The sequence below is a fragment of the Peromyscus maniculatus genome, chromosome 1 (assembly GCF_049852395.1).
Source record: "Peromyscus maniculatus bairdii isolate BWxNUB_F1_BW_parent chromosome 1, HU_Pman_BW_mat_3.1, whole genome shotgun sequence".
Classification (NCBI taxonomy): Eukaryota; Metazoa; Chordata; class Mammalia; order Rodentia; family Cricetidae; genus Peromyscus; species Peromyscus maniculatus.
Genome location: NC_134852.1, coordinates 143244871 through 143267728, shown reverse-complemented (window position 1 = coordinate 143267728; position 22858 = coordinate 143244871). Strand labels below are relative to the sequence as shown.

Sequence of the window (22858 nt, the reverse complement as noted above, 5' to 3'; positions counted from 1 at the left end):
AAGTCTGTGAAGTAAATTGTAGGTTTTCATTTTTTTTTTTTCCTGAGCATCACTATAGTCCTGGCTGCCTCAGCTTTTCAAGTTTTGGGGTTATAGGCAATTGCTACTATGCCCAACAAGTATTTGTACCATTTTAAAGAAATTTCTTTAAAGCTTGACATGTTTTTAGAACAGACTATGATCAAGATGGTTTAATAGAACAATGATGACTAACCTGGCTTTTACCAAGTCTTGAGATTTTTTTTTCTTTTTGTCCCTCACCTATAAATTTATTCTTTAAAATAGGAAGTCAACTTCTTTTTCATACTAGTTATTCTCCCCCCCCCTCTCATCCCCCCCTCCCCAATAATACCAGGGATTAAACCTAGGACTTCATGCATGCTGGTCAAGCACTCTACCACTGAAACTAAATCCCTCCCCTCTGTAGTCTTATCTGTCCCTTTATTCTTCAGGTATGGATGCACTACACCTTCAGGAGAACTCATACAAAACTGGTAGGGAAGAAAAACAAAGAACCAGGTGAATGTCATCCCTCTTTTTTTTTTTTTTTTGGTTTTCCGAGACAGGGTTTCTCTTGTGTAGCTTTGCGCCTTTCCTGAATCTCACTTGGTAGCCCAGGCTGGCCTCGAACTCACAGAGATCCGCCTGCCTCTGCCTCCCGAGTGCTGGGATTAAAGGCGTGTGCCACCACCGCCCGGCAGAATGTCATCCCTCTTAAAATGACAGGTGTGAATGAAAACAAAAGAGCTTAGCTTTTGAATACAGCAGATTGGCAAACTGCTGAGGACAGGGAAGAGATTCAGAAGCTTGCAAGCTGGGGAATGTTCTCATGGTGCTCCAGTCCTTCCTGGTTAGACCCAGACACAAAATTTCCCCCTTCGTAGTTTAAACCCAAAGGATTCAGGATTGGATTGTATATTTAAGCTCTGGTAAATCATAAACTATACCTGGTTCCTCGATAATGAGTGGAAAATGTCCTTTTGAGGGAAATAGGAAGAGTATCAGTAGTTTTTAGCTTATCAGTATGTCCAAATTAAATTAGGTTTACCTTGAGGCAGTGACTTATATGAGAGAGTCAACAGAGAAAAACAATTTGAGTTTGTAGTGCAAATACTAAATGAATTTTAAAGAATAAGAAAAAGCTCGAAATGGTTTTTACTTGAAAACAGGACATGTGAATATAATTCGGGAGTATAGTTGAGATATTTTCTAAGTTAAACATAGGGCAATATGAAAATACTGTGCCTTGTTTTTAGCTATGTTTTTGGTGGAGTAATAGGCACATTGTAGATGGCTAGTTGTGTGGTAGTGACACTAAAGTCTACATACATACAACATAAAGTTGCCATACATATATCAGAGCGTATGTTTTTGTTCATTTTTTAACAATTATTTACTTCCATGTGTATGAATATTTTGCCTGCATGTATATATGTGCACTATGTGTGTGCTTGGTGCCTATGGAGGCCAGAAGAGGGCAGAGCCACCATTAAATGGTGAACATTGAACCCAGGTCCTCTGCAATAGCAATAAGTGCTCTAAACTGCTGAATAATCTCTCCAGCCCCCTAGATTTTGTTTTTGAAGCTTAATATTGGAATAATAAGATTGGTTTAGTAAGTTTTCATATGCTAGTAACTGAATGCCGTTATTACACTTTTTCCTTTTTATTTACTGTGAATGTACTTCAGTGCCTGCTTTTCATCCCTATGTTTTCTTATAGCACATAATAATAAAAGTCACTAGGAATTTTTAAAAAAAGATACTACTGAATTGTTTTATTTTTCAAGTTTTAACTCTCACTCTGTTCTTTTTAGCTTTTAGCTTGCCTTACCCAGAGGTCTTCCATCCAATGAGTTGCAAGCGTGACATTTGTTGTGTTTTCAGCACCTGCCAACTTGGAAACCAGGGTTTGTGCTTAGGACATAGGCTTACAACCCACACTTTGTGGTGCACAATGCCGTCCCAGCTGGCATGCTTTCGTACCTCAATGGTGCTAGACATTCGGTTACAAAGCCGCACAGCTTCACGTGCAGATTTCAATAGTCATTCCTCTCCAAACTGCTTTCAACTTTTATTTTGTATCCCAGGAGTGAGATTGGTATCATTAATTCACTGCTGTGGTTATTTTTCAATGAAAATAAATTTGGTTTATTCTTGGATTAAAAAAATACAATTTTTTTCTTTAAGAATCAAAATGCTTCAAATTAGCTAAAATATCATGCTTTATATATCAAGCACACAAATATTATAGCCCTAAAGTTGTAACTTATTTTCATAGGTGGATAAGAAGCACAGGAAAGAACAAAAAGATTAATGTAAAACATTTCATAGGTAGGGCTATTAGTTGTAATTCAATGTAGATGTGGGAAAAATTGCAGAATTTTTCTGAGTAAGATCCACATATGAAAATTGCCCCATGATGGGCTCAGAGTTTTGGCCTCTAATTCTGACCAAAAACTTGACATATTTTTCCAAAGAAGTATTTTCTGTCAACTTGCTTTCAGTAGCCAATCTCTTTGAAAACATTTCAGGTGGATTTGGTGATGTCTGTCTTCCCATAATCTATTATAAGCAATTTTAAAAGGTTTTGCTTGAAAAAAAAAAAAGGTCTTTTCAGATGTAGAAAGAACAGTGTGAAATGTGAGTGACTGGCTTTTAATACAACAGTGTGACAAAGAGGCGCAGTGGCTTTTAGAAGCTGAATAAAGGGGTTGGTACACAAGCATCTGCATACTGCTGTTGGGCCCAGTGTATAACATGTCTGACATTTGTTTAGTTCACTTGGTTAGTCTAACTGAATTCCTGTGGTTATTCTTTTATAATTTTTAGTGGTGTACTCTTAGACATACGTACAGTTAGATGTGAAACTGAACAGTTACTGGCACCGACTCAAACTTCAAAGCTTAGTTCTTTGTTGTTTGAACATCACACTGATCTGGTTCTAAAGGCATAAAAATAAAACACCCACTAACTGCTTTAGACACTCCTTAGTATATATCAAATGCAACCTTTACCCTCCCCTCCACAGATGTGCTTAGGTGAACACTTCTTTAGCTTGTTGATACAAGTTATAGTTGGTTACACCCTTTCTTAATAAAATACACCCTTATTGTCTCCTGTTGCTTAAGAGCTGTAAGCTTGGAATAGGGGAGCTGTAACAGTGATACTCAGTGAAGGATACATGATGCATACTGCACACACAAATAGCCCTCTATTTGCTAGTCCTCCTTTTGGGGGAAAGCCAAAAGAACCAGTATTGCTTTATCCCTGGGTCTCATATTAGTCTTAGAGTAAGAGACTAAGTCATCCTTGCATTTTATACTCTCCGGGGTGTTGCATGGTTTTAATCAAGTTAGTTTTTATTCAGGATAATGGCAGAGTTACAAGTGGTCATTTTTTAGATTTGTGGACTTATTTCTGAATTGGCCTATCTATGAATTTGTGTTTAGGTGTCTGGTAGTACTCTAAATCTGGTTCTGATTTGGCTGACTATTTAAGCATGAACAAAGGTAGACAGCTGAACTCCCCTCCCTCTTCCCAGCTCTGCTTACCTAATCTTAAATTCAGTTGACTGGCTTTGTGTCTACTCTGAATTAAAACTTGAATACAACAGCCTTGTGGACAGGACTTTTTATAATAAAGAGCCATCACATTTAACATTAAGGATCAAATGTGCGGTAACCTTTATGGAAGAATGACATAAGCCTCAATGCATATGTCTTCTTAGTCTTGAAGATTGAGATTTAGACACCTACATTGGTCAGTTCAGCTCCTTAAGCAGGAGTTTTAGTCCAGGTAAGAAAGGCTAAGAACCAGAAAAACAGGCTGCTTAGGCTTGGAAAAGGAGGTGGTGGAGCAAAGGAGCTGCCCATAACCCCCATCTTTGGAATTTCATGAGACTAACATGGTCCTGAAAGCCACAAGAATAATGGTTGCAATAATTGTTTCCAGGCGTAGGACCCCTGGCATCTTGATTTTTTAAGTTGACCCGATGAACTAGTAATTGCAGGGATAAACTGAATGTTTGCCAGCAGGAGTCACTCTAGGCCTCCCAATAAAAAGTTAGTGCCTTAAACTGTCCTTAGAGCACTTGGAGGCTAAGGTAGTAGTACTGAGGTTCGGTGGCCTTCTGGAAGAGAAGTGACATTAAGTGTACCTTCTTTTTACAGAACACGTGGTTCTTACCCCTTTCAAAATTGGCCCATAACACGTTTTAAAAAAAGAAAATAGTGTATTATGGATATGAGTGTCTTTGTATTCTGTATATTAGGACACTTTCGGCTTCCTTGGGGGTGATCTGATTGTGTTCACATCATCTCTCTGAGGTGAACAGACTTCTTAATCTTATGGCAAAATCTCTGGAATGAACTTTAGTAAGTCTAAATGAGGTTAGCTCATGCTTTTCTGAAAAGAATAGGTCCAGTGTGGTGACAAACTGAAATATTTCAGCAATAGCCATGAAATCTAATAGTTTCCCAAGTGCACACAAACTCAAAAAGTTAATTGTTCATTTATGTTTGATACTGGGATTTCAACATTGGATTAAAACCAATTAAATGTTCCTAGAAGCAACAGAAAAAGTTTCCTGATTTATGAATAGAACCATTCAAACGGTGCAGACACAATCCATGTAAAGTAATGAGGTGTTTTGTTTTTTTGGCAAAGGGAAACACAAAACAGGCAAAGGGACTTAGAAAAACAACTCTAAAAATCTCTTTTTGGATACAAGGTTAATGACACACATCAGCAGGAAGGAGTGATAGGAAATCTAGGGCTTCGTTTCACAAGGAACATAGTCCCCTCCCCCAGGTGAACTGCACAATGAAAATACTCTGCTTATTCTATCAGGGTTACATTCCTGCACTTAAGTCAACATCCTAAGTTACAGAACTAAACATGCCCTGCCTCTGCTTAGCAACCGCAAATCCTTCCTTTGCCAGTTGCATGTATTTTGGATGTGGCATCTGAAGTACAAATTCCTCTATTTCGATCGCACCCAAAGTCAGGAACAGTGCTTTATTATCCTAAAGTGTGGCCGCTCCAGGGCCCTCCCCCAACCCCTTGCGGTCCTGTTCACCCTAGATGGGATCCCTTTTAAACTGCGAAGCCTAACCCGGAAGCTGGCAGTCCGGAGCCCATACGGTCTGGGTTTCTGCCCTGACTCGTGCGGGGTTATTTCCTGCGGCCGGGGCTTCTAGGCGCGGGGGACGTGCGGTGCGGGTTCGCTGGACACCCGGCAGCCTTGCCGGAGGCGCGCCGCGACCCCCCCACTCCCCGCCCACCGGCGGCTGCGCGCACTGCACCTCGTAGCGGCACGCTGGGCGCCCGGGCCGCGACGCCGCCCGCACAGCGCCGCTGAGTTCACGCAGCCGCGGTCGGGCGGCCCGGCAGCAGCACTGGCGGCCTGGCCGAGGCCAGTTAAAGGGACGAGTTGCAAATAGTTCAGGAAGTGACAAGTCGATTTCCTCCTCCCCGGGAGCAGCTCGGTACAAAGCGCTCGGCGCAGGCAGGAGAGCGTGCGCACGGCGGACGCGGGCGGGCACTCCGGACGACTTGGCGAGCGCTAGCAGTGACGGCCCCGTCCGGCGCGCACAGTAAGCGACCCGGCTGGGCAACCGCGCCTGGGGGCTGGTCCGGAGCGGGGTCGGTGCGTGCTCCCCGGCGCCGGTGGGGGAAGCCCGGCTCGCGGGCGCTGCGCTCTCTCTTTTCTTCCCCAATGCTGCTGGCTTTCTTTCCCCCTTTCTCCTTGTTAGGCGGCGGATCGGGTGGTTGCTGCCGGCGCTCAGTCTCGCTCTCCCTGGTGCAGGCGTGAGACTTGTCAGCGCGCAAGAGGGGGAAGAGCAAACCTGGCGCTGCAGGAAAGTCTGCTCCGCGGGCAGGGCAGCCGGCCGGGGAGACGGCTGCGTCCTGGGCAGCCTCCTCTAAGGCTCAACTTGAGCCTCGGTTTGTGGCAGCAGCGAAGGCGCTGAGCCCCGAAGTTCTGCATCGTTTGCAGACAACTCTTTTGTTCGCGGAAGTTTACACCCGCCACCCCCGGGATGCGGGTGCGCAGGGACGACTCCAAGGCTGCTCGACTGGCCCGAGAGGTGGCGAAGTGGGTGAGAGGGCGCTTTGCCTCGGGAGGGGAAGCCGGCAGCGTGGCCGCGGTCAGGGCTTGCGGAGTGGGGGTCGCCTGTGCTGGCGTGGGTTTTGCACATGGCGAAGAGGGCCGTCCGTCACAGGATACTAGTCTAGTCACATTTTTGCCAATCCTTGATTTGCGAGCCGGTGGGAGTCAGGTTCCCAACTAGGGGTTTCTCTTGGTGGAACCGGGATGAAAGAGATTTGGAAACCCAGAATCCGAAGAGGGTCTGTGGTTTGGGTTGCCCCAAGTGTCTTCTCGGGCAACCCCCCCCCCCGCTCTTCTTCCACCCCAGGACTAGGGAAACAATGCTTGGGGTGCGGGACAGGGTCCTAGAATTGCGTGGGCAGGCTTGCCTTGGACCCTCGCCTTGGGACGCTCCCTGATGCCAGGCGTGCTCCTGACCGCCGGGTTCATTAACACGTACTGTACTTAGTACCATGGCGAACAAAGAAAACCTCTTTGCAGCATTTGGTGAATGGGATTCTGCCTCCTATAGGCCACACTCTTGAGTATTCCATACGGTAGAATCCGGACTCCGTGGTGTTGGGAAAGTGGCCCCCGCCGTGGGTTGCATTCCGGTCCTGGCCCCTGAGCAGGGCATTTGTGCTGCCGCCGTGGTGCTTGTCTCTCAGGAGTTGGTGCAGATGGAGCCAGGCTGAAGGTTGTTCACCAGGAACAAATGTTTGTTGAGTTGTTGGACGGTGGAGAAAAGGGACTGTTTTCTGTTGACTGCTTCAAGAGTTGGAATGGCATTGTTTATTGGCTCAGGAAGCCAAGCAAACGTCTTGTGCTCCTTCAGCTTATTAGCAGACCTCCAAATGACATGCTAGCATATGTGTTCCCAGCAGTCTCCACGCCTAGAAGGGGATCCCTTCTTGCTGAATCCTGGACTCCAGTTTAAAAAGATGCTATTTGATTTGAAGTCCTGGGAAAGAGTGGAGTCTGCCCACCCATGAAACTCAACTGCTCCTGACTGGGCCAGGTTTTGGTTTCATTTTAATTTGTCCACTTAGCAGGGATTTATCTCAGTTACAGTTTTGACAGTGAGTTGAAGGTCTGGAGGTATTTCCCCACCCCACCCCCACCTGCCATTTGCTGTGCACTAACTAGATCAGCAGAAAATGGCTAACTTGCTCCAGGTGATAGGCCTCTGTTAGTTGAAGAAGGTTTGAGTCTTAAGCTTAGTCACTGCAGTTGTAGACCCAGGGATGTGTTGGTCCAGTTTCTGCATGCTGTGGTAGGCAAGCAATCTAAGAGGCTTGGGGAATGCCTACGGTTTTCTTCCAAATGTCCAAACAGGGAACATGATGCTCTTAAGACCAGTTCAAAGCTGCTCTGCTCAAGGACTTGTTATTTTCTCCCTTAAAAGACGAGCTTGTTGTGTGTTCATTTTAACATCAAAGCAAGCATTATGGAAAAACTGGCTGTGTGATTGCTCCAGAAGTGGACTTTTAGGTTGTTCAAGGCAGGGGAAGTGGGGTAGTTCACTGTTTTGATTGATAATGCTTCTAATCAGTTTCTCCCCTTTATTTTCAGTATAGTAGATATGTTATGGAAAGAGCTTTAGATAGATAGCTACTTCAAGATCTTCACAGGGGAGTCACTCAACTGACATTTTTACAGGCAGCCCTGGTATTTCCTGGTCTCTCTCTTTCCTCCCCTCTCTCCCTCTCTCCCTCTTAATCTTTCCTTCGCCCCCTGTTGATTGCTTCAGTATCCCCTAGTGTCCCCATCCTTCAGTTCCGGGGAAGCCGATTGGCTTTAAGTGAGTCCCTTGAGCTAGTGTCTGACCCACGAAGAAAGCTCAGCCAAGGCTGTCCTGGCCAGCTAGCTCTCCTCCCCTTCGGGGAGAGCTAGGTTTAAATACTGTCGGCAGGGGACACTGTGGAGCAATCTGGTGTGCCTGCAGAGCTTAAAATGCACACCCTTCTTCTCTCCCACCCTTCAGCTGGCACTGAGAACTGCGGGCTGGGTCCACCAACTCAGTTGATACGTCCTTCAGGCGGGAGACTTTCTAGGGTTAAATCATGCACAGTATGGGAAACTTGTTTGTGCCCTTGAGAGGGGAAAAAAAAAAAAGACTGAAATAAATACTCGGGTCAGCATAACCCCCATCATTACCACTACCACCATGCACACCTACCTCTCTGATGTGTAATAAAAGAAACCTGCAGGCATAATTTGTTATGTAATATGCTGATAGTACAAGTTTGGGTTTTAGATGGAAACCAGATGTGGACAGACTCTGTTTAATTGATCCAGCAACGAGGGGAGGGGGGTGTTAATAGATTAAGTAGTTCTGCAACCCCCGAAGGTGGTTTGTTTTTGTTTGAACTTAAGGGGATAACCCCAACCCGGGGCTTTCTTGAGGTTTTGCCTCTTTGCTCTGCTGCAGCTGTCCTTTCTGGAGACTCCTCCTCTCTTGAAAGAACCGGTTTGTTGCCAACACAGAGCACATGGCTGGTTCTGGCTGGGCTCAGGGCTGCTTAGCTCTGCTGGGCTCCACTCCTCCTCTCCCCGTCCAGCTGCTGCCCTGTCCTCCACGCTTGGAAACAGAATGCCCAGGGACCTGGGTGCTGCCAGAAAGGCCGGCCGCTCTCCTTTCTTCCACACTGTCCCAGAGGAGTTTGTGTTCACTCTTGTTCAGTGAATACATTTTTCCAAAACTCATGTGCTCACTCTCCTTCTCTGACTAATTTCTGTTTGTTTCCCGCCTAACTTCATGAAGGTTTTTTGTTTTCTCTATACACCATAGTCACCTTTATTATTCTCCAGGGTTGGGGCACTGCTTAGTAATAGCTGACCCCATTAACAGTAGCCTCATTGCTTGCTGGGATGTGAACTTTGGAAACAAACCCAGAGGCTTAAATATGCTGATGTGCCCTGAGACTTGCTTAGAAAATTTTTGTTTTAGTGCAGTTTACATTAACATGATTAATGACCGTGCCACTGAAAAGTCTATATTCAAAAGCAGTTTCCATTCCCTTGGGTTCTTCATATGGTGAAGTAATTTTCTTTGCCAAACAACAGTTTTCAGGTGACTCCTTTGACTTAATGCAGACCCCTAGTGCACATGGTTTCGGCTGAAGATTCGGCCTTTGTACATTTGGGGTTGTGGTTTTGATGGTGTCTGTCTTAATCTTAAGGAACCTGGGTCAGAGGGACCTTGTATTCTTGTCTAGGAAAATGTTCTGAGGTTCCGAGCAGAAATTAATGCCTTGATAATAAAATGGGAGAAACTTGGCTTCAAGGTGGTTTGGAGCGGGTGCTGGGAGGCTGGAGCCAAGGACAAAGTTGTCCCCCACCCCCAAGCGAATGGTGACACTTGAGCTTTTCTAGAGAAAAAAAATGGAGATGTCCTTGATCCCCACCCCCCACCCTCCACCCCTGTGATAGTTGTTAAATGCCAATTGATTGAGAGGGGAAATGCTGATGGGTGGGTCTGAAAGCAGCCTTCGGAGCCCGAGAAAATAAAAACACATTTGAAGGACTCTGGAAGATTTTGCATTTCAAAGGGTCTACCTTGTAGACTTTCACATCACGTCAGGGGTTACAGAGCAGTGTGACAGGCACCCCCTCTCTTTTAACCGGTCTTTCTCTCCTGCTGTGGGGGCCGTAGGGGAAGCTGCCTTTTGCAGGGGGGATGGGAGCAGCGGGGGCCAGATCTTGCTGGGACATCATGGAAACAGGAGCATCTCTGAGGCATTTGTGAGTCTCCAGAGGGACTTTTTCCACTGTATCCCTCTCAGGCTAGTGACAGCAAATCATGATGGTAAACAGCCCATTTGACCCCAGGATGAGGTGGCAGGCCCGCGCGTCTCCCATTGTACAAAGAAGCAGATTCTGTCCCAGTGCTGATAGAATGCTGTCCCCAAGGCTGTAACCCAAAAGAGCCAGCCACAGGCCGGTGTGAGACTCTTACAACACCCACGGGTTGTGTTAGGCACTCCCTGAGCCTGGCTTCCTCGGTGGGTGCACAGCCAGCCTGCACTTACAATGAAGAAACTGAGGCTCGGAGAGGCCAGGTACCTGGTCCAAGACCACACAGCTGGAAGGCAGAGAAGCCAGTAGCACCAGCCCAGTCTGGCTGGCTGCAAAGCCCGCTTTTCCCTCCACCATGCTCTCAGTCTAAGTGATACAAGCTGGAGAGCGTAGAGGCACTAAGTTCTGTTCCATCTCAAAGCACAGAGTTTTGTTTAGTCTTGTTAACACAGCAGCGAAACTTGCAAATTTTAACTGCCCTTTCCCCCTGCTTCTCCCTCTCCTATGGGCATTTCTCTCTCTCTCTCTCTCTCTCTCTCTCTCTCTCTCTCTTTCTTTCTCTCTCCAGCTGAACTCTGAGTTGTTATCTTCTGCAGGCCCAAAGGCAGGGCCTTCACTGGGAAGACTGAGATGTTTTGCTTGAACTTTACAAAAGACAGATTCACAAGAAAATGTAATTATTCCCAGTGACCTTCTGGGGGAAACAGGAAGTAAATTTGGCAGCTCCAGCTCTCACCACATACTCAGATTCCGTTTTTTTAACTCAAGAGGTTGTTAAAAGGCTTTCCAAAGGCGTGTGGGTTTTATTTTTTTTTTCATCTAGCTTTTTATTTTTTGCATTTGTAATTCAGATGTCTCAAAGTAAATTATGTTGTGGTACTTGCCACCCCAGGTTTGTACAGTATCATGTTTTGTTTACATGTCTGAAGTAATCAGAGAACACAGTTGCACATCTTCTAGCACAGGGGAACTGGGTCTGCCCCTGCCAGGACTGGGCAGAGATTCCTCATCCCCAGACAGATGGTTCTGTGCTGGCTAGTCGCGGTGTGGATGTGCTGTGGGGGAGTGGCCTTCAGCTAGGCCTGCCTGCCTGCCTGCCTAGGTCTCCGACCTTTCTCTCTAAAGAGTCTGTGGGGGAGGGCTAGCTCCCTGTGTGCTGGCCCTCGATGGCAGAGCAGTGGTCCTCAGGCATGGCTGTGAATTACTTACTGTAGAGGTTTCAGAACATCCAGTTGCCTGGACTCAGACCTGATTATGTCACGACTTCTGAGAATGACTAGGGTTGGGGGAGGGGATAAGGACTCAAGCACTGGTAGTTCAAATGTTCCTGGGTTGATTCTGTTTGACGTTCCAGACCAGGGACCGGGGTAGACCCCACCGTCCTTTGGTCTCTTTAGCCGGGGTTTAGGGGCCTTCTTGTGCAGGCGTGGAGCAAAGCCTTTGGAATTTTCCACTGCTGCTTGTCTCTGTGAAGAAGGATCTGAAAGGTACCCACCTCTGGGCAAGGTGCCCGCTGTGGACGTCACCCAGGTAGTTCCTGTTTCTGTTGTGGGCACCCAGTCCCTGCTCAGGGTTCCTGAGATCTCTGAGGTACCTTCCTCAGAGCTGGGGAGGGCAAGAGGCTGCCCGGGCTGTGGTGTCATATGGTTCTCAAGCAGGCTTTCTGAGCACTCTCTGGAGGTGTAGTACCCGATGCTCCCCTTAGGTTCAGGGGGAGGCGAGATGCAATTTAGGTCCAGAGCACATTTGGGTAATCTTCTCATGAAAATGAGGGTCAGACCTGGTTGTAGCTTCCAGCTCAGGGCTGTCCTCCACTGCCACCTTTAGGATTACGGTACAGAGACTTGGCTAGTGACCTTGGCAAGCACGAGCTCCTCTCACTTCCCAGTCCAGACTTTTGGAAGAGAGATCCGGCACTCAAAGGTAAAGTGACTCCTGTGATCACATGCCAGTCCCCAGAGGAATAAGCCTGTACCTCCAGAATCTTCACCCTACCACTGTGATCTCACCCCACCCAGCCTCAGACCATACGCTTTCACACAGGTCAGCGGGCTGACCAAATCACCGCCATCCCACTCAGCGCTCCTTGACCAGTCAGCTCACACTCATTTGCTCTTGGGTGACAGTGCCCGCCACCGTCCGCCTCTTTGCTGGTGCCCCCTTAGCTCAGCTGAACGGTGGACGACCGGTCAGTGTGCTCAGTCAGTACTCTAGTATTCCCTGACTCGGACATGGGTCTGGATGGTAAGGCCCGAAGCCTGAAGAAGATAGGCTCCAAGAAAAAGGTGTTGGCCTCTTGGCCCCAAGTCTGTGTGTCAGTGAGCAGTTAGTTTGGGCCTAGTACAGGGGAGGGAGAGGGGAATTCTCCAGGACAGGTTTTTCCACTTTCCTCCTACAGACAGTGACTGGGCCCTGCTGAGTGTCCAGCTTGGAGATGGACACCTTACTTTCATGAGTACTTGCTGTTCAGCGTCCTGACCCCATGTTGTTGTTTAGAGGAATCTCTTACCCTCTTGAGAGGGTGGTTGGGATCTGATCTCAGTCCTATATTTCTTGCATGCCATAGTATCCCCATCAGTGCGGAGGCATCAGGTTTTCTGCCTGGAGGAGCCTTGGGTGGCCATGTGGTAGGTTGCCGCTGTCTGCTCTGCTCACCTTGTCCTGTGGCGGCCACCTTCCCTGCCAGGCTGAAGTGCCCTGCCAGACGGAGCCCAGCTGGAAGAGGCCTTGCTTGTTCTGGCATTCACACTGGCCAAGGGCCTGGGATTGGAGGGAGGTTCCACGGGCTGACTGGAAACAGTCTTTATGCATGTTTCGAGATGAAAGCTAATGTCCCTTGCTACTAGCCATCCTCTGGGTGAGAGGAAGTCTACCTCCTAGGGCCAGTGGGTGGGGTGTGTGTCTGTGATTCTGTGTCTTTAACCGATGTAGAGAATGCAGGGTAGTCCCTCTGACATAGTTCGAGGGACTGGGCCCTGGGAACTGGACCTCCAGGAAGTCCCTCTGGCAGTCGTGTGACTTTCCCAGTTGTGAGGTAGTGGGCACCATACCCCTTAGCTGGGCCTAATTTGTCTGCTATTGTCTCTGGGCCTCAGACTCCACAGCTTGCTTGCTTGCTTGACTCCAGTGTTTTTAGGAGGGTAAGTTGAGTATGTTTGTGAAACTCCTGGCAAATGTGGGGAGGAGGGGTCGTTTCCAGGTGACGGGATGTAAATAGGAGATCATTGGTAGACAGAGGTTCTGTCATGGTCCAGGGCAGTGTACAGTGTACCAGGGCCTTTTTATGGGAGTAGGAAGACCTGGGGATGTTCAGCATCACAGAGGAACTTGGAGCAAACTGTAGGTGAAACCATTCCCATGTCATTTCAGGCAAAGACGGCATTCATCTCTGGGATAGGTGCCAAGTTCAGATCCAAGGTCTGCTGTATGATGACTCTGTGCCTCCTTGACTTCCCACATCTGGAATATGATAATCTTCACCTGTGGGTTGGGTACAAGTAGAGCCCAATGGCCATTAGTGGCGAATGTGTCTTTGTGAGGACAGTCAGAGAACTTCTGGGCTCATCTGGTAAAGGACACAGGGCAGAGCAGGGAGGCCCTGAGCTGAGCTCTTCTGGACAGGCCTTTACCCTGACCTGATACTTTCTGTCCTCAGGGCTTATGGCTTATTCAGGAAGATGAGTTGAAATTATGCATTATAGTTTGTACTGTGTGTTTTAAACAAGAGTTAAAAGTAGTGAAGTCTGTTAAGCTTTCTCTTTAAGGAACTAAGTCACCAAAAGTGATTTCTCTGGGCTCATAGAAAATTAAATGTATGTGTGGATGATGATGTGCATCAGTCTTGGCTCTTCTCTGCCTGACCGCACAGCTGTGCGCTCCTCTGTATGGAGGGCGAGGGGCACATTTATCACTTGTCAGATTCGGCGTCAGAGCACATGATGTCATGGATGGTGCTCCTCTCTGGTTGGGGCACGGTCCCTGACGACTAGTCAGCACCCTCTTCTCGCAGGCCGTGTGGTTCAGTTGGGGCACTCTCCCCACTTCCTCTAGAACCCCACCACCACCTGAGCATGACCACAGTCTCTTCAAGGAGCAAGAGTTCACCTAAGCTCATGAGCCCTCAATCCAGTGACACAGGGCGAAGACTGTATCCTCGGTGCCTCTGTTGATGCAGGCTGCCTGTTCCTTGTGTGTGTGTGGGGGGGTCCACATGCGTGAACGTGCACATGCGTGTGGAAGGCCAGAGATCAACTTAGGATATTGTTCGTCAGGAACTGTTGATAGTTTGTTGTTTTTTTTCTCTCTCTTTCTGTCTCTCTGTCTCTCTGTCTCTTTCTGTGTGTGTGTGTGTGTGTGTGTGTGTGTGTGTGTGTGTGTTGCCTGCTCTAGTGCACATGTGGAAGTCAGAGGACAGCTTCATGGAATTGGTCCTCCTCTTTTACCCTTATGTGTGTTCTGGGCGTGGCGCTCAGGCTGGGCCAATATGGCTGGCCCTGGCCTGCCCGTTTCTAGCACTTCTGATCCCTGTGTCTCAGGAGTGATATACACTGCAATCAGCCACAACTCAGCTTCCTGTTGAGGGGATGGAGTAGACAGGTTTTTGGTTTTTGGTTTGTTTGTTTTGTGAAACAGTTTCCCTGGGCTGGCTTCAAACCCACCATGTAGCTGAGGCAGGCTTTGTGGTCCTCGTTTCTCAGCTTCCAGGAAGAGTACTAGAATTATAGGTGTGTACTACCATACCCATCCAAGTAGACACCCGAAATTTCCTGCAGTACTTTCGGCAGTTTGGGGGACATCCCTTGAGAAAGGAAAACTTTTTATGGTATTCTGGTAGGGGCTTAAGTTCCGTGCTGTGGCAGCCCCTTCCCCGTGGAGGCTGGCCTTCGTCATCTGTTTTATGGGTTCCCTCTCCAGCCAGTCACTGTTTTCGTGGAAAGCACAGAATCTGCCTGCCGTCGTGATGGTAGAAGACCCAGCTGAGTTTGTCAGGTCTGCCAAGTACCTGTCTGATACACGCTAGACCCCGAAGAGCTGGGAGCTGAAAAATCAAATCCCAGCCTCACAGAACTGAGGCTTGGGTCGTGGCAGTCAAACTGCGCTTGTTTATGGAGTTTCTACTGAGTGCCACACAGTGTGATGCTTTGTTTTTGTTTTTGTTTATTTCGAGACAGGGTTTTCTGTGTAATCCTGGAACTCACTCTGTAGACTAGGCCGGCCTTGAGCTCACAGAGGTCCTCCTGCCTCTGCCTCCCGAGTGCTGGGATTAAAGGCGTGCACCACCAGCGCCCGGGCCGTGTGATTAATGCAGTGGAGATATGTTGACACAGGTCCTGGTGAGTTACACAGTCCTGTGGAAGTCATCGGAAGGTCACTTAGATCCAGCTGAAGGGTAAAGGCCAGGTCGCCTTCTTGGAGGAGGTGGCATTTGACTTGAATCTTAGGGCTGAGCAGGGGTGTGGACAGACGAAGGTGGAGATGAGGAGCTAGTCAGGCTGGAGAGGAGTTGTCTGTGCAGAAGGTGCAGCAGCAGCAGGAAGCCATCTCTCAGACACTTGGGACCCTGAGCACCAGGGTGGGAAATGTTAAGCTGGTCAAGGCCAGGGTGGGTTGCTTCGGAGTACCAAATGAAGGGGTGTGGACTTTAAGCCCCCAAGGGTTGGGAACTGGGAATGCCAGGCTGATGCAGGTTTGAAGCCTCTGTGTCTGGGGGGTGGCTGTACAGGGCAGGCTGGGGGCCACTGTGTGACCTGGGAAGGATGTGGTCCATGCAGGCAAGAGGGCCAGTGGTAAACAACAGGTAGTTAGACTCCACCTGATGACTAAGACCCAGCTTGCATTGGAGCTGGGCCTGTCCATATGGATATCTGTGCTACTGTGGAAGGCAAGCCAGAGGCTCTCGTTCAATCTTCTCCAGTAGGCTCCACCAGGTGCCATCTTCTTGGTGCTACTGACTGAAGGTCCTGCCCTTTTGACCTTGGAGCAGGCTATCCCTACACTGCCTGTATGACCAGAGTGACATGGTCTAGTTTATTTTAGTCCCAATGAGCATCCAGCGGGCCGCCTGGGACTCACAGGAGCGGCTCCCATCTCACCCATGCCTGTCTGTAACAGTGCGTTTCAGCTTGGCGTGAATTAAAGAAGTCTGATTCACTGTAAAACAACCTCCACCCCCCCACTACCACCAAGGGGAAAAAAGCATCTCATGGTGTTGATGTGAATAAAAAGGAGCTTCACTGCCCCTGGGGCTCTGCTGAAGCATGTTCTCCAAGGGTGGGGGAGTTGCTGACACAGGCCTGGGAAATGGCCTGCCCAGGTCACCTGACTGCTGGCTCCTGGCCCTTCTGAGCCTCATGGCCCTCAGATGCCAGCCCAGATTCCAGGCCCAGTTGACTGTGTGGCATGTGACTCTGGCCCAGAGGAGGAGAAGGAAGAAAAATAAGGAAGCTGTGAGGAGGCAGCAGCCCAGCAGCCCGGCGTGGCCCTTTGGGTGTCTCCTCGAAGCCCTGTAGGGTTTGCTCATAATCACTGACCACTGAGGTGGCATGGGGCAGGGGACCCTCCTGTTCACCTCATTCCCAGGAAGGCTGGCAAAGGCCTTGACCCTTTCAAAGACAGGGAGGAGACAGATTGTGTTGTAGAATATTATTTTAAGGTGTGTTACTTTTGTTTATGTTGCATTTGTTTAACTCTGTGAAGCTGTGTTACTGTGCCTGCCTAAAATACTTGATGGTCTACTAAAGAGCTGAACGGCCAATAGTGAGGCAGGAGAGAAACATAGGCAGGCCCGGCAGGCAGAGAGGATAAACAGAAGGAGAGATCTAGCAGCCAGGGAAGGAGGAGGACTCCAGGGGCCAGCCACCCAGCTACACAGCCAGCCACGGAGTAAGAGGAAGATTTGCCTAGGCAAGAGAATGGGAAAAACTCAGAGGGAAAAGATAGACGGGGCTCATTTAAAGTCAAGGAAATACCAAGCTAAGGCCAGGCATTCATGATTAAGAAAAAGCCTCCGTGTGTGTTTTACTTGAGCTGGGTGGCGGGCCCCCCAAAAGAGCCAAACAACAACCTACAACAGACTTGGGCCTGGCTGAGCCGCCACTGCCTTAAAGGTGAGCTGTACACCGCGGTGAAAAGGTAACCAGCCAGAACCGGAGGTGAGACCCCCGTGGGGATCCGATGGCCAGGCTGCTCTGTGTGGTGGGCCGTAGCCGAATGGGGTGTAACTTGTCCTGGGGAGGCACGTTTTCTTTCTTTTAGGTTGTGTGGATTTTAGGCACAGCCTTGTGTGTTGTAGAAAAGACTGCAGGAAGTCCACAGTTAGGTGGCGCGGTTCTCACCCTGCTGCATGAATGCATGGCCAGCAGTTTGCTCTCCCCCTCTGCAGAGAGCTTCCTGGCCTGGTAGCTTCCTGCTGGGCTTTGAACCCATGTGACATGCCGGACCCAGCCCCGTCCTTCCCCTGTATTTGGGAGCCAAGCACAGGCACTCCTGTCCAGTGTCTGGGGGAATCGAAGGTGGGAAGGGACCTGGTGATGTCGGCACTGCTGGGCTCCGACGACCTAGTTTTAGTGCTGAGCTGGGGCTGAGGAGAGAGCTGAGCCCAGTTCTGCTCCCTGAGAGGCTGAATGCCTACTCCCTGGTTGGCTTTTGTTTAGTTTTATGTGTGTGTGTGTGTGGGGGGGGGTGTTGCTGCTGGTGCCAGGGTTGGCTCATAGCTGAATGTGTTTTGTGGCTCTGGATAAGGGGATGGTCCTAGTGACCTTTGCTTTGGTTGCTGATAACTATGGTAGATAGATTGAGGAGAGGAAAGGGGACACTTGGTGGCCCTTTGTGCCCGCATGGAACCTAAAGCTCAGTCAAGTAGAGTAAGAAACAAGTTTCCACTCAGTTCATGTTGGAGCTGGCCTAATCCTGTGGAGATTTGTGTGGCTTTGGAAGGCATTTCAGAGAGCAGTGGCCAAGGACAGGACAGCGGGTTTTCCATTTTGGAGGCCTTGTGGGAAGGTGGTGCTGTGGTCAACAGCCTGAATTCACCTGGTTCTGCACTATCCCAAAGGTGGTGTGATCCTGTGATCCCGTGTGGTAGAAGGTAGCTACCACGGAAGGACGTTCCTGTGGTTTCTAGTGATGGCATGGAGTCCAGAACCCTGGGGAACTTGACGTCTTAGAGCCCTTACGATGTCGTTGGCTCGCTCTTTTTAAAAACTTGTTTTTACTTTATGTGTGTGTGTATGTGTACCACACATGTACCTGGTATCGGTGGAGGCCAGAAGAGGGCCTAGAACTGGACTTAGAGGTGGTTGTGAGCCGCCAGGTGAGTGTTGGGGACTGATTCCCCATCCTCTGCAAGAGCAGGAAATGCTCTTAAACACCGGGGCATCTCTCCAGCTGGACTGTGTTTCCGTGTGGTTTCTTCCACTGACGTCCGATGGAGTCCAAATGATACAGTTGACCAGGCAGTGCTTTGGTAGGGCCATCACCAGTTGTGGCGACTTGAGAATAAGAGAGCCTGGCAAAGAACCCAGAGCTAGGCGCCCGATTACATTTGACCTTGAGCATGGTTGTACTTCGCTGGCTGGATTTTTCCCATCTGTAGTCTGGGAATCCACAGTAGAGGAGTTATAGATCATAGGAGGGTATGAGTCAGATCCCTCAGGACTCTCCTGCTTTCATTTAGTCCAGAAGGACCCTTTGGTGCTTGCCTCGCATAAACATGGTAGGACTTCAGCCCTTAAAGGGGGTGGGGAGGGCGAGCGAGCGAGCGAGGTATTGAATGTGTTATAGTCTTCTAACCACCTCGGGAGGTGAGTGCTATTGTTCTCGTGTGTGTGTGTGTGTGTGTGTGTGTGTGTGTGTGTGTGTGTGTGTGTGTGTGTGTCGGACCCAAGGCCTCACACATGTGCCAGCCTGTGCTCTATCATTGAAGAAAGTAAAGGTTTTCAGGTTTAGCAGGATGTACAGAGTCATCCAGCTGATAGTCAGTAATCCTGAGGCTTGAACTTGCAACCTTGTACTCTGTCAGGAGTTGGCAAACTGTAGTCAGATGACAAAATTTGGTCCTCTGCTTGCTTTTATAAATAAAGTTATGTTGGAAGACAGCCACACCCATTTCTTAATAAAAATATTTTTATTATTTTTGGTTATATGTTGGTGTGGGTATGTACATATGGGTGCAGGTGCCCTCAGAAGCCAAAGGATCCCTTGAAGTCAAAGACAGCTGTGAGCCGTCTGACATGGCTGTTGGGATCCAAACTCAGGGCTTCTGGGAAAACAGCAAGAGCTCTTAATCACTGAGCCATCTCTCTAGCCCCACACACCCATTTCTATGGCTGTCTTCAAGTTACTACAGAAATTTATAGACCAGATGGTCTGTGAAGCCTAAACTGTTTCCTGCCTGGCCCTATACAGAAAGTCCTGGCCCTTTCTTTCTGTGATGTTCCGTACTCTGGGTTGTGCTGGTCAGGGTGGTAGTCACAGGACTCATGAAACCAAATGGAATGGAAAATTCAGTTCTTCAGGAACGTTGACCACATTCTAAGTGCAGAGTGGCCACGGCGAGTCTGCATGTTACAGACGTAGACATACAGCCTTGTCCTCGCTGAAGACTATTCTGTTAGGCAGGAGGACTCTAGACTTGTCTCCCAGCGTGTGGAGAATCTGAATTTTGGAGAGCCAGGAGTGCAGAGGTGACCCTGCGCTGGCAGAAGGATGGACACCAGAGCTCCTTGGCCTGAAGACACAGAATTGGAGATGAGCTCATTTCCTCTGAGGGATGGGGAAATATCTGCCCAGGCCAAGGGAAGCCGGGCCTGATGTGCAGCGCTGCCCTCTGACCTGTGCTCCTGTAAGTAGTCCATAACCCTGTTGCTCTTCAGACTGTAAGCCCAGCTCCCCCCTCCTAACTCAGAGCTTCTCGAGGCCCTTTGGCCTCTTTAGCCCAGCCACATCAGGAGCCCTGTGTGTTTGCATGCTGGGCCCTTTGGAAATCTGCAGCCCTCCCTTTGCCTGTATTCAGAGTATGCTGTCTGCTGCTCCAGCTGGACCTGCCAGGATCTGTCACTGTTGCTATTGAGCTGGGATGGGGGGGTCTCTGACCTGATGCTGTGGCCATGTTTGCTACAGGCAGCAGATAGGACTCCTTTATTCATTCAGAATGGTGGCTCCTGTGTTAACTGATGTCATGGGGCCTTCGGAAAACGTGTCAATGGCAAGCACCAGTGCATTCTGGTGAGTAGTGTGAGGCAAGGCTGAAGTGTAGTTCTGCTCTGGCTTGGCTCAAGTATACTCATCTAGTAATCTCTGGGGAGGCTGGTCAGGGGCAGAGTCATCTTAGGTGTAGAGATGAATGAGAGGAGCATGGTTTCCAGGTCACTGGAGCCAGGTATTGAGGCATGAGTGCCAGAACCCTCTCCATCATGCTGGTACCCGCTGGTGGACTGAGTGTGGCGGGAAGCTGCTCTGAAAGGGGCGGGAGTGTCAAGTATACAGCCTTACGTGAATCTTTCCTCCCTCCGTAGATGATTCCCACCTCCTTTATAGCAGAATGGAAACGTTATAAAATGCATAAAGAGGATGCAGGGAGAATTCTGGACCTTGGGCTGGAGTGAAAAAAGAAGGCCGAACAAGTCTGATAAGTGGAGCCCTGTAGTGAAAGGAGTTCCTAGTAGGAGGTTGGGCGTTGGGGGGATGTATGTGGGGAAATGTTTCCAAGCAGGAAAAGATCCTGGGATAGCCTTGGAAGGGCAGATTGACTGCCGGCCCCCGTCATCCCTCCGTGCCTTTGACAACGTGTTGGTCTCCAGCTGGCCACTCCCACGGCTCCTCCAGACCCTACTTTAGTCAGCGGCCAGTGAGAACGTGGAAACGGTGCTGTCTCGACACTGAGAAGGGTGAATTTTGTACACCTTCAGAAGAACCTTGGTTCAGCTCTGTGAAGGTGACCTGCTTTTCCCTTGCAGAGCTGGCACTGGTTGAGTGTCCGTGTGTACATCAGTATATTGTATTGCAGTTGGACTGGGCCTGAGTCACAGGGATGGACCAAGCTTGAGCCTTAGGCCTGACATTGTGGACCCTGTGGGCTGGAATCTGTCTTTCTCACCCAGTTTTGTCCCCAGTCATGTTCCAAGTTGCTATTTAAAAGAGAACACTTTGGCTCTTCTGGATGGCTTCGCCAACATTTTTTGTTTTTGTATCACAGCCTGTGGGCAAAGATGTAGGTTGCTTTCTCTGGCGTGACATTTTAGAAATCCAACTCCATATAACTTTCTCTTTGACTGTGTTGTTATCGTACAAGAAGTTTCCATTTTTCCTAGGATATTTTGAAATAAAGGAAACTCCCCTCTCGTTTCTGTATCTTACATAGAAGTCATCAAAATAGAACCCTCCATTCTCTGCAGCACAGGATGGAGGGAACAGCTGCTCATGATGCCCCAACCAAAGCCAGCAGCCCAGACGGGCTTCTCCATCTGCCCAGTTTAAACTATGGAGCTTTGACATGGAGCTTCTCTCTGTCCCAACCCCACCTAGAGGAGAGGCCAGAGGAAGATGTCCCAATGATGGACAGATCTCAGAATCCCGCTGTCCACATAATGTAAGCCCACTCTTAGAAGGCATGGGACAGCCTAGAAGGGACCGGGTTCACCATCTCTCCAGTCTGTGGTTGGAGGGGCAGGCCTGCCCTGGGGTTAGGAGACTCATGGGTCAACTTTGATGTGCGCAGACAGATTCTCAGTCTGAGCTTCCAATCAGTGTGAGGCCTTTGGTTAACTCACGGAGTGAACTGGGGAGTGATGCAGTTGGGTCCACATGCCTGTGCATTTCTAAGACCAAAGCTAGTCCATATGGCCCTTCCAACCAGTAAGAAAACTTATAAATGCCTGGATGTCTTCAGGGATCTGAATAGTTACCATCATTCAGAGCACAATTTGCACAGTGATGTTCTGGGGGCCAGATGTGGTCCTTACAGTTCATTTGGCCCAGGGATTTACCCATGTTTGGACTTCTGTCTGCCCCTGCTCTTTGCTTAAGAAAAGAGAAGATTTATTTTGTTTTTCATTGTGTGTGTGTGAGGGGGGAGGAAGAGAGAGAGAGAGAGAGAGAGAGAGAGAGAGAGAGAGAGAGAGAGAGAGAGAGAGAGAGAGCATGTATGTCTTTGTGAGGATGCGCGCATGTGGTTCAGGTGTCTGAGGAGGCCAGAGCCCTCCAGTGCCAGTGGAGCTGGAGTTCCAGGCAGTTGCTGGCTGCCTGGCATGGGTGCTGGAAACTGAACTCAGGTCCTCTCCAATGGCACTAACCTTCCTTAACAGCTGATCATCTCTCCAGCTCCACCTTTGGATTTTTAAATTATCTATCTGTCTTTCTGTCTGTTTTTTTGAGACAGGGTTTCTCTGTGTATCCCTGGCTACCCTGGAACTCACTCTGTAGACCAGGCTAGCCTCAAATTCACAGAGATCCGCCTGCCTCTGAATTAAAGGCGTGCACCACCATGGCTAACCCCAGGGATTCTTTTTGTTCATTTTCTCATAAAGTCCCTCAAGGTGCTTTACCCCGTTGATTCTTCCCAGCCTGAAAAGTATCCTCATGATTTTCACAGCTACTGCAAGGTTCTTACTAAAGTCAAGATTCTATCTTCAGCTTCTCTTGACAGACTGTCTAACCGCCATGTATAAAGTAGAGAATTTCTCCTGGTGGGAAAGAACTGCCTCGCGAAGTCTTGTAGCTGGCGCTTCTCAGCAGAGGTTCAGTGAAACTAGTGCAAGTCAAGACTGCCGAGAGACAGTGCCAACTTAAGAGCGGAGCATGCCCAGGGAGGGATCTCGAGCCCTTAATCCCAGAGCTCGGAAGGCAGAGACAGGAGGATATCCAAGTTCCAGGACAGTCAGGGCTACACAGAGAAGCCTTGTTTTGAAAAACTAAACAAAATAAACAACAACAACAAAAAAACCAGAGCTTTTCCGGCTGGAGAGATGGCTTA

At 48.9% G+C, this 22858-nt stretch overlaps 1 protein-coding gene across 2 annotated transcripts in view; it reads left to right on the top strand.

The window, feature by feature from the left end:
• The window catches only part of Eef1akmt2 (EEF1A lysine methyltransferase 2), an 82307-nt gene that overhangs the window by 40864 nt on the left and 18585 nt on the right, over positions 1 to 22858 (top strand). The window contains exon 7 of one of the 2 annotated variants that reach the window (XR_013045565.1): positions 1817 to 2051. The exons of the other annotated variant lie outside the window; for it this stretch is intronic. The gene's annotated coding sequence lies outside the window, so the exon portion shown is untranslated. Of the gene's footprint in view, positions 1 to 1816; positions 2052 to 22858 lie in introns of those variants that run through there. 2 annotated transcript variants of the gene reach the window in all.